At 42.1% G+C, this 10,388-nt stretch overlaps 1 non-coding gene across 1 annotated transcript; it reads right to left on the reverse strand.

Annotated features, from left to right (window-relative positions):
• Positions 1-2,939: 2,939 nt before the first annotated feature.
• On the reverse strand, positions 2,940-3,075 carry LOC142447687 (small nucleolar RNA SNORA2/SNORA34 family). Its single transcript, XR_012784348.1, has one exon. It is a non-coding gene; the product is annotated as a small nucleolar RNA SNORA2/SNORA34 family (small nucleolar RNA).
• Positions 3,076-10,388: the final 7,313 nt, after the last annotated feature.

Consider the following 10,388-nt stretch of genomic DNA (forward strand, 5'->3'; position numbering starts at 1 on the left):
AAATCATTTTATGAGGGGCTCATACAACTCTTATCACAATCCATACATACATCAATTGTGTAAAGCACATTTGTACATTCATTGCCCTCATCATTCTCAAAACAGTTGCTCTCCACAGCAGACTTGACTTTCATGGTGAGTGAGAACTGCGAACTTTTTAGTTAGTCATCAAGTGCTCAGTGGTTTCAGGTTTTCGTTGTCGCCAACGGTTTAGATTTGTTAGGTCATCGTTGTGGTTTGCCTCATAACCTAAGACCGGCGAAGAGCTCATGCTCAAAGTGTCAGTTCTGCCATTTCTGGTCCTTCTATGTGTCCTGTTCAATTCATGGGATTGCTAGGAGTGGGTTTTTTTTACCCTAAAAGAAATCTTTAAAATTGATTGTTCATCTTATGAGAGCTAGGTGAGTGAAAATGAAATAAAACATTCGTCAATCCCTTTTCTAAATGCTAGACGTAAAAGAAACATCAACGATTTATATGACTGGTGCTGACAAAATATAGAGACAGGTGGGGATATCTTGCTCAATTCATATGAAGACAGGCTATCTTTGTCTTTTCATACGGAATAAACAACAGAATGAAATGCTGCTCCTTCCTGAACTGCCCTCGCAATTGTAACTATGGCTTAGCCCATTGGTGCAGACCCTCTGTCAATCTAGCTCATCAAGGGTCTTTCTCATCTTCATGGCCCTTCCATTTACTAAGCATGATGTCCTTTTCCAAGGATTGGTCTTTCCTGACAACATGCCCAAAATATGTGAGACAACGTCTTACAATCCTCACTTCCAAGGGACATTCTAGCTGTACTTCTTCCAAGACAAATCTGTTTATTCTTGTGGCACTTCAGACTTTTAATATTCTTTTTCAGAACAAGAATTCAAATGAATCAATGATTCTGTAGTCAAACATGTGTAGAAATTACAAAATTCTTACCACATCTCAGTAGATGGTCTTCTAATCCCTAGTGTGAGCATACTCCCCTTCTGGAGATCAGTATCCTAAACAGGACCTGAGGCTAGCAAGTGGGAATAACCAATCCCTTTGTCAGCATTGATTGGTCCAAATTCATTTATGAGTGACAAATGGGAAAGGCCCTAGATGATTTTCCCCCAAATCAGAAAATTTAAATGTAGATGAACTTTGAAAAGTACAACCTGTCAATACAAAGGCAAGTGCCTCAAAGAAATACTTCCTAGTGTTTAAGAAAATGGATCTTGTCTGCTCCAACACTGAAACAAACAAATGAACAATGCCATTGAGTTGTTTCTGACTCACAGGCATCTTACAGAACAAAGTCGAACTACCCCTGTGGGTTTCCAAGGCTGCAAATCTTTACAGGAGCTGAAAGCCTCATCTTCCTCCAGGGAATGGCTGGGGAGTTAGCAGTTCTACACGTAACCTAACACACCACTAGCGATCCTTCGTTGTCTGACCTCGTAGTAAGTCATGAAACTTTGGAAAAGCAACCATCTCTTTCAGCTTAGGTCTCCTCTCTGAATTGAGGATGAGCAATACTAGCACCTACTTTTCTGAGCAGAAGAATGTAAAGTGATATTAAATTCTCACTATGTGGACGGGCACACTCAGTAAACTCTTTACAAACATTCATCGAATCCTCATAGTGTGCCAGCGTCGTGCGTACTACTTCCTCCGTACCTCGTGCTACAGCCTGCTGAGTCAGGTGAAGGCATACTTCTAGTTCTCATAAAAACAGATAACAAATATGAACACATTTTTTATACAGTAATGTAAATTCTTCTTCCAGGTTAATGAAGTTTTCTCTTAAATATTCAAATCTGGGAGCTTAAATATGTGTTTTAGATTTTTCTTTCAAATTCACCTACATATGATTATTTCCTGTACTCTTAAAATTCTTCTGGACATTATATTACTTAACTGGAAACATATTTTTTTAGCTTGAGTAATTGAATTCCTGGTATTTGAACTATCCTTGGTCACCAAATGATCGTGTGACAAAATTTTTAACCAAAATATATAATTTTGCTTCGCAACTTGTTAGGTGCCGTCGGGTTGGTTCCTACTCAGGGACCCTGGGAACGATAGAACAGAACCCCATCCAGGCCAGCACCATCCTCGCCTTTGTTGGGTTCGAGCCCATCGTGAGAGCCGCTGGGTCAACCTATTTTGTTGAGGGTCTTCCTCCCCTCCCCGCCCCCCGCCCCTTTGCTGTACCAAGCATGATGCCCGTTCCCAGGGCCTGAAGGAGAAATGGATGACTGACTTCCAATGTTCCTGATTCATATTTTGTAAATTCTTTTTTTTTTCTGGTAGAAAGCAGAACAGTTTATTGGAAAGGGATAGGAGGAAAGAAGAGACCTGCGCAGGGACCAGCTCTCTGAGCGCAGAGAGAGAGAGAGAGAGAGAGAGAGAGAGAGAGAGAGAGAGAGAGAGAGAGAGAGAGACCATATTTTATAAATTCTAAGTTCCAATTATTCATCGATCTTTGTGGTTGTTTCTTCTCATTTTGAGTTATGACTCATGTGCTAACGAAAATCCCAAAGGCTTTAATTTACTCCCAAAGGCTTTATTCTACATCGTTATGGTCATCACCGCTTTGAGAAGGCAACTCTTGCTCAGACATATTGTGAGTGCCTTCTGACCAGAGGAGCTCGTCTTCTGGCTCTAAATCTGACATTATTCTGCTGTGATTCATGAGGTTTTCAGTATCTGACAATGTTCCCCTGTATCCACCAGGTTTTCTTTCTTTCTTTTTTCCCCACTTCTTTGTAAATTCATTCACTGCAGCTTAAAGCATGAAATTAACTCATAATACTAATTTATGAAGGGAACAAGACAGAAGAAAGAAAATGATTCTGAGTAATTTCCTCACATTGAACAATCGCTGTCCCTCAACCTTTGTCAGAACTCATTACTAGGATCATTGCTGAGACTCTCCCACCTGGAGGGGGAGAACTGGGGGATGTTTCTTCCAAAGGAAATGGCCATTCTCGTTCGAAGTTCCAGAACAGCCAAAAGACCACTGGAAGAGAATCCTCTGGGCCTCTGCTTGAAACCAACAGCTATATGTAACTGCTAGTCTTCAGTCAGGACCTGCATAAGGTTCTCAACAGCTAATTCCTCTGAAATGAATGGCCTACTCCTCCATTGCAGTCTGTTCTTAGTCTGGAAGCTCTGCTGAAACCTGGTCACTTTGAGTGACCCTGCCGGTATTTGAAAATACCAATGACAGAGCTGCCGGCAGCACAGCAACACACAAGCCGCCACAATATGACAAACTGACAAATGGTAGTTGCAACTTACAATATATTGAAAAATCAAGTATCTATGAATAAAGCCAAAAACAGATAGGTTTTATCTGGAGGGAGAAGACGGAACCTTTATTCAGAGATATTAAACTATCCAAACTCACTGCTATTGAGCTGATGCCTACTTACAGCAACCCTACAGGACAGGGTAGAACTGTCCCTGTGGGTTTCCAAGACTGTAACTCTTTAGGGGAGTAGAAAGCCCTGCCTGTTTCCAAAGGAGTGGCTGGTGGTTTTGAACTGCTGATCTTGCAGTTAGCATTCCAACATGTAACCCCTATGCCACTAGGACTCCTCAGATATATTAAAGAAGACATAAATAAAAGATAATCATATACCATGTTCCTGTTGCCTCATTATCTTCTTCATCTCCTTTCTTCTTGCTTTTAAAGATAGTGTTCTCTAGAAACCCAAGTCCTGGTGTTTCAGAAACTCCCCACCTCCATTCTCCCCTGGAAAGGGATTGGCCAGGTATACACAAATGGTGGCTCAAGAAGAAAGAGCCACAACTGCACAGCAACAACTCCTGATGGCCTCGGTACTATTGTGTCCAATCCTGGACACAAGCTTACTCCCACTCCTCCTGATGGGAAGTGTTCTGCGGTGACTGCATGATGGGCCCCGACCTTTCAGAGTTCTAGGGAAGCTCAGCTCATCTCCAAACAGAAGAAGAGAAAACATGTTGTACACAGCTTCACTCTATCCGTATCACATTCTCTTTCTTGGTCCATAGTACAACCCATGGGGGAAAAATTTCTATCAACCTTATTTCAAATATAAGGAACTGAGGTTCTTTAAAGTTAATAGCAGCCGAACACCCACAGTCCAACATGGAACTGAAATCAAAGATGAGCCTTTTGACACCAAATTTAATGAGTTTTCTTTAATAAAAACACATACTTTTTCGAGCAGCCCCATTCTACCACACTCATCAAGACAAATACAATAGCCTGTGGGTTCTTAAGTTTGTTGGTGACCAGGCAGACTTCCTGTTGCCTCCATAATCAAACAGCTGCGTTTCTATTCACTCTATCTTTCATATTTCAAGAAGGGAAGGAGGCAGCGACGAAGGGACTTTATGGTATTTGCATTATAAATAGGCAGTTGGTTTTTTTTTTAGGCAATCCCCAAACTTTCCCTTTGTTACCTGAGAAACATGATAATATATGTTTCTCCTGACTCCTAGGGCTTTTATCAGACTGAGTGGAACTGTCCCATGGGGTTTCCAAGGTTGTAAATTGTTCAGAAGTAGACTGCCTCGTCTTGCTCCTCTGCAGCTACTTGTGAATTTGAACCACCAACTTTTTGGATAGCAGTCGAGTTCTTATCCCACTGCACTACCTGGATCCCTCAATGGATGCTAGCTTTTGTTAGTGGCAACAGTTGCACCACCAGAGAAGAATCCTGCGAACTTTATAACCAGAGTGTTTCCCATTTACCAGCTTTATCCAGCTGGGTCTGCTCTGTTCCTGAAGAAACATCCATTTCTGAAGAAGTACAGTGGGGAGTAAGAACCAACAGAGCAAGGTGTTCCAGCATGTGATTTACAATGGAAAGTCCCAATGGGCTACAGATTCCATATTGTTCATGACATCTCTGCCCATTTGTTCCTCCTCCCCCCACCCACTCACCCACCCACCCACCGAACAGATCCTTACTGAAGAGCCAGCTACCGATACCACACTATCAACTGAGACTGGAGAGCAATTACATTATGTCGCAAGATAGCCCAAGAGAACTATGTGGCTATCATCGCAGACTTCAGGGCGTGGGGTTGTGGGTGGGGTTCGTTTGGAAGAGGCAGGGAAGCCTACTAGGTAGAGTGGGGCAAGTGTGAGATTCGGCATCAGAGGAAAAGGAGCTGGAATCTGGCGCTGCTGACTTTCTGTGTGAACTGTAGCAAATCTCTCACATTTCTAACCCCCATTTCCCCATGTGAGTGATGCACTCACCACGAAGGGTCATTACGAAGACCCAGTGAGGTCACTGCAGGGCGAGCTCCTCCTTTTCCTGCAAACGATCTGGCCCGATGGTCCCCTCGCATCCGCACGCCACATTCCGTTTTTCTCTTTGGTGTTCTTCTCTTTAAACCTGGCCGCCGCTCGCTTGGGTGCACAGAACGGCAACAACAATGATACTGGGGACGCACAGTGTACTCTATCCCCAGCCAGGATGCCACCCTCGCACTCGGCGCCCCCCCCCCCCCCCCCGCCCCCAATCATCACTGTTTCAATCACAAACGACTAGCTCTCAAAGACCTGTCATCTTAATAGTTCAAGAGCAAGCAGTTCAGCCCCTGTCAGATTAGCATATCAAAAGGAGTGTGTTCTTTATCCCCCAGCGACTGATCAGACCATTCAGAGAGAAAAGAAAAGCCGGGATGTCTCTGTTAGGCTCTTGGTGTATCGGGACCAATGCCTTGTCCTCCCCTGGAGAGTGGTGGCCGTGGTTCTCTGCGTCTGTCTGCTCTCAGCATCAAGAACTGCGCTTTTCTCTTGCTCTTTCATTCATTCATTTCATAGAGTTTTAGGACGTACCTGGCCTGTGCTAGCTCTTGGGGACCTTGCAATGAGGAAGATAGAAAGACAAGACCCCCTCCCGTCATCCCACCAATGTAGACAGACAAAAATAAATTACAAAAGAAAATTGTGGCAGATTGTGAATGAAATTAACAAGGAAATGTGTGCGAGAGCCACTCGTCAGGGAGGTAGGCAATTAGAGATTGGGTGGTCAGAGTGGGCTTTCCTGAGGAGGGAGGGGATATCTGGGACTTCAAGGCTGGGAGGTGCCAATTTTGTGAAGAGTTGAGTAGAGCGATTTTATTCTTTTGGCAGAGGAAATGGTAAGTATAAAGGGCTCAGTAAGGGTTGTGTGTTGGGCTGCTAACTGCAAGGTCAGCAGTTTGAAACTCCTATCTGCTCAGTGGAAGAGAGATGAGACTTTGACTTCCATAAAGAGTTACAGTCCCAGAAACTCCCAGGGCAGTTCTCCTCTTAAAGAGGTGTTGTAAGTCAGAATGGACTAGACGGCAGGCAGTTTAGTAGTGATATCTCACTACTAATTTACATTTACCATATATACTCGAGTATAAGTCGTATATACAGAATTTTACCACAAAAAAACTGGGGTGCTTTTTCAGCATTTAAAAAAGTGCTGAAAAACTCAACTTACACTTGAATATGTACGATACTTCAGTAGTCATGCTTGTCAACTGGCTGTACTCCTTTGTCAAGTGTCTAAGATTATAGTCCATTCTAAAAATGGAATTGTTTGGGCGTTATCTCCATGATTTGTATTGATTTCATACTAACTTGTAAATATGTGTTCCTGTAGGGTCTATGTGTCCCACATATCTTCTCTCCCTCTGTGGCTTGCTTTTTCACGACTGCCCATGCTTCATGTATATTTGACTTTGAATTCTGACATGAATCTTCTTGGAAAGCCTAATATTTTTGTTTTTAGATTTTGCATAATTACCTTAATTTTCAACTTAGTTTCCCTCATACTTAGTGGATTGCAACATTATAACATGTTTCTAGTAAGGTTGTCGGTGGAATGAAGGCCATGCCCATGTAACAACTCCCTCTCAGGTAGTGCACCCAGTGGCGTCTCATGGGAAGGGTCTCTCTAGTCACAGTGAATTTTTTCATAAAAGCAGTTTTGCTTGAACCTCGTTTTTTGTGTTGGTCGATTTAAGAGAGGAGCGTGTGGCTGTGAAGTTCCATTTCCTGCTCAGGAAAAATGCTGCAAAATGGTTGCGTTGTTGCACACAGCCAACAAGGACAGCACTGTGGGAAAACTCAAGTGTTTTCTCATGTCCAAACGTTGAAATGTTGATTGATGACAAGCTTCATTCTGGATGCCCATCAACTTCCCGAATGGATGAAAACGTTGACTCAGTGCATTTGGAGTTCGTTCCACCAGGTCAAAACACTGTTAATCAAGCTTTTTATTTAGAGGTTCTGAAAAGATGGTGTAACAGTGTGTGGCAAAAATGGTCTGATTTGTGGCAGACGGGGGACTAGTTTTACCACCAGGACAACGCACCTGCTCACGTAGCCATCTCAGGGCACCAGTTTTTGGCAAAAAACAGCATGCCTCTTTTGCCCCACACACCTACTCTCCTGACCTCGCTCCTTGGGACTTCTTTTTGTTCTGCAAATGAAAAGGGACATGAAAGGACATGAAAGGGACATGAAAGGACATGAAAGGACACCACATAGGAAAGGTGAAGAAAAAGACAAGGGAGGTGCTGTCAGCCATCCAAATAGATGAGTTTGAAAAATGTTTTCAAGAATGTAATTGCAGATTTGACAAGTGTATTGTGATAAGAGTTGTATGAGCCCCTAATAAAACATTTTTTAAAAAAAAAAATATATATATATATATATATAAATGTGAAGGTATTGGGTTTTTTTTTTACATAGGTCCCCTCTAGGTCTATATATTACTCTTTTTTTTAAGGTCTATATATTTCTAAAGGTGATGTTTCCATCTCTACTCTTTCTCGAAGAATTTTACTCTTTGATTTACACTAAAGCAGCAGGTTTCACATCCACAAGGAACTCAGATTGTGTTTCTTTTCAATGTTCTTTCAATTTTGGAAACAAAAAGAGATCTGAAAGGGTAAGATCAGGGCTTTCAGTGGCTGAAGGAAGGTTTCCCAATGAATTTCTATAGTACAGCTCTCTTTACCTTCCAAGAATGAGCAGGCACATTGTTGTGATGGAAAAAATTTTCCAGGTACATGTTCCCTGCCTTTTTTTAAGTCACCAACACAGTTGTCAGTTTTCTCCGAATATCTTTAAAATAGAATCTTAATAATCTCTTTAAAAGTCTCCACTGAAGAAAAAAAAAAGAAAATGATGAGGGCAAAGAATGTACAGATGTGCTTTATATAATTGATGTATGTATATGAATGGATTGTGATAAGAGTTGTATAAGTCCCTAATAAAATGTTTAAAAAATTAAAAATAATTTTTTAAAAAGTCTCCACTGAAAAAAAAATAATTAAAAAAGGTCCCCACTGCTGGTGTTAACAAACGCAGGGACAAGGGAACAAATGATCCAAATTGGTGATGAGGAGGGTGTAGGAGGCCTGATAGGACTTGATCAAGGGTAATGTAACCAAAAGGAATTACTAAAACCCAAATGAAGGCTGAGCATGATAGTAGGACAACATGAAAGTAAAAGGAAATAGAGAAAAGAGCTAGGAGGCAAAGGGCATTTATAGAGGTCTAGATAAAGGCATGTACATATGCAAATATATTTATATATGAGGATGGGGAAATAGATCTATGTGCATATATTTATAGATTTAGTATTAAGGTAGCAGATGGGCATTAGGCCTCCACTCAAGTATTCCCTCAATGCAAGAATATTTTGTTCTATTAAACTGGCATTCCATGATGCTCACCTTCCCGACATGATCGCTGAAGACAAAGCAAGTGCACAAAGAAATGTGGTGAAGAAAGCTGACGGTGCCCGGCTATCAAAAGATATAGCATGTGGGGTCTTAAAGACTTGAAGATAAACAAGTGGCCATCTATCTGAGAAGCAACAAAGTTCACATGGAAGAAGCACACCAGCCTGTGTAATCACAAGGTGTCGATGGGATCAGGTATCAGACAGCAAAGAGCAAAAAAAAATCATATTATTGCGTGCTCACCTCCCCTATATGATCGCTGAAGATAAATGTGTGCATAAGCAAATATGGTGAAGAAAGCTGATGGTGCCCAGCTATCAAAAGATATAGCATCTGGGGTCTTAAAGGCCTGAAGGTAAACAAGCAGCCATCTAGCTCAGAAGCAACAGAGCCCACATGGAAGAAGCACACCAGCCTGTGTGATTATGATGGGATCAGGTATCAGGCATCAAAGAACAAAAAATCAATTATATCATTGTGAATGAGGGTGAGTGCAGAGTGGGGACCCAAAGCCTATCTGTGGGCAACTGGACATCCCCTTACAGAAGGGTCATGGGGAGGAGATGAGCCAGTCAGGGTGCCGTGTAGCAACCGTGAAACATACAACTTTCCTCTAGTTCTTTAATGCTTCCTCCCCCCTGCCCCCATCATGATCCCAATACTACCTTACAAATATGGCTAGACCAAACCATGTACACTGGTGCAGATAGGAACTGGAAACACAGGAAATCTGGGATGGATGATCCCTTTAGGACCAGTGGTGAGAGTGGCGATACCAGGAGGGTGGAGGGGGTTGGGGTGGAAAGGGGGAACCAATTAAAGGGATCTGCATATAACCTCCTCCCTGGGGGACGGACAACAGAAAAGTAGGTGAAGGAAGACATCAGACAGTGTAAGACATGACAAAATAATAATTTATAAATTATCAAGGGTTCATAAATTATCAAAGGTTCATAAGGGAGTGGGGAGGGAGGGGGAAAAATCCGGAGCTGATGCCAAGGGATTAAGTAGAGAGCAAATGTTTTGAGGATGAGGGCAAAAAATGTACAAATGTGCTTTACACAATTGATGTATGGATGGATTGTGATAAGAGTTGTATGACCCTCCAATAAAATAATTTTCTTAAGTCCCCACTGCTACTTTGTGTCCTTCAAGAAGATTTATTAAGATTATTCTTTGGGGACTCCCAAAAGCAGTCACCATAACCTTCTAAGCCAGCTGTTCTCAGCCTGTGGGTCGTGACCCCTTTGGGGGTCAAATGACCCTTTCACAACAGTAGCAAATGACCCTTTCATAACAGTAGCAAAATTACAGTTATGTAGTAGCAACGAAAATCATTTTATGGTTGAGGGGTCACCACAGCATGAGGCACTGTATTAAAGGGTTGTGGCGTTAGGGAGTTTGAGAACCTCTGTTCTCAGCTGCCTGCTCTGCCTTGAATTGGAAGGCCCCAGAAGACCCTCTCAGAATTCAGTTTTGATTGAACCTTTTTTTTTTTTTTTTTACCCTAACCCTAACCCTGAACCTTTTTTTTTTTTTTAAGGTTCCACAACAAGATTGAGACGTGTGTATTACTGAGAGAACTTGTCTTCATCTATCCACTGACCTCAGAGACATGTTTAAACATACTTTGTTTAGAATAAACCCATGCATGTATCACGGGAAACCCTAGAAGC

The sequence above is a fragment of the Tenrec ecaudatus genome, chromosome 4 (genome assembly GCF_050624435.1).
Source record: "Tenrec ecaudatus isolate mTenEca1 chromosome 4, mTenEca1.hap1, whole genome shotgun sequence".
NCBI classification, from domain to species: Eukaryota; Metazoa; Chordata; class Mammalia; order Afrosoricida; family Tenrecidae; genus Tenrec; species Tenrec ecaudatus.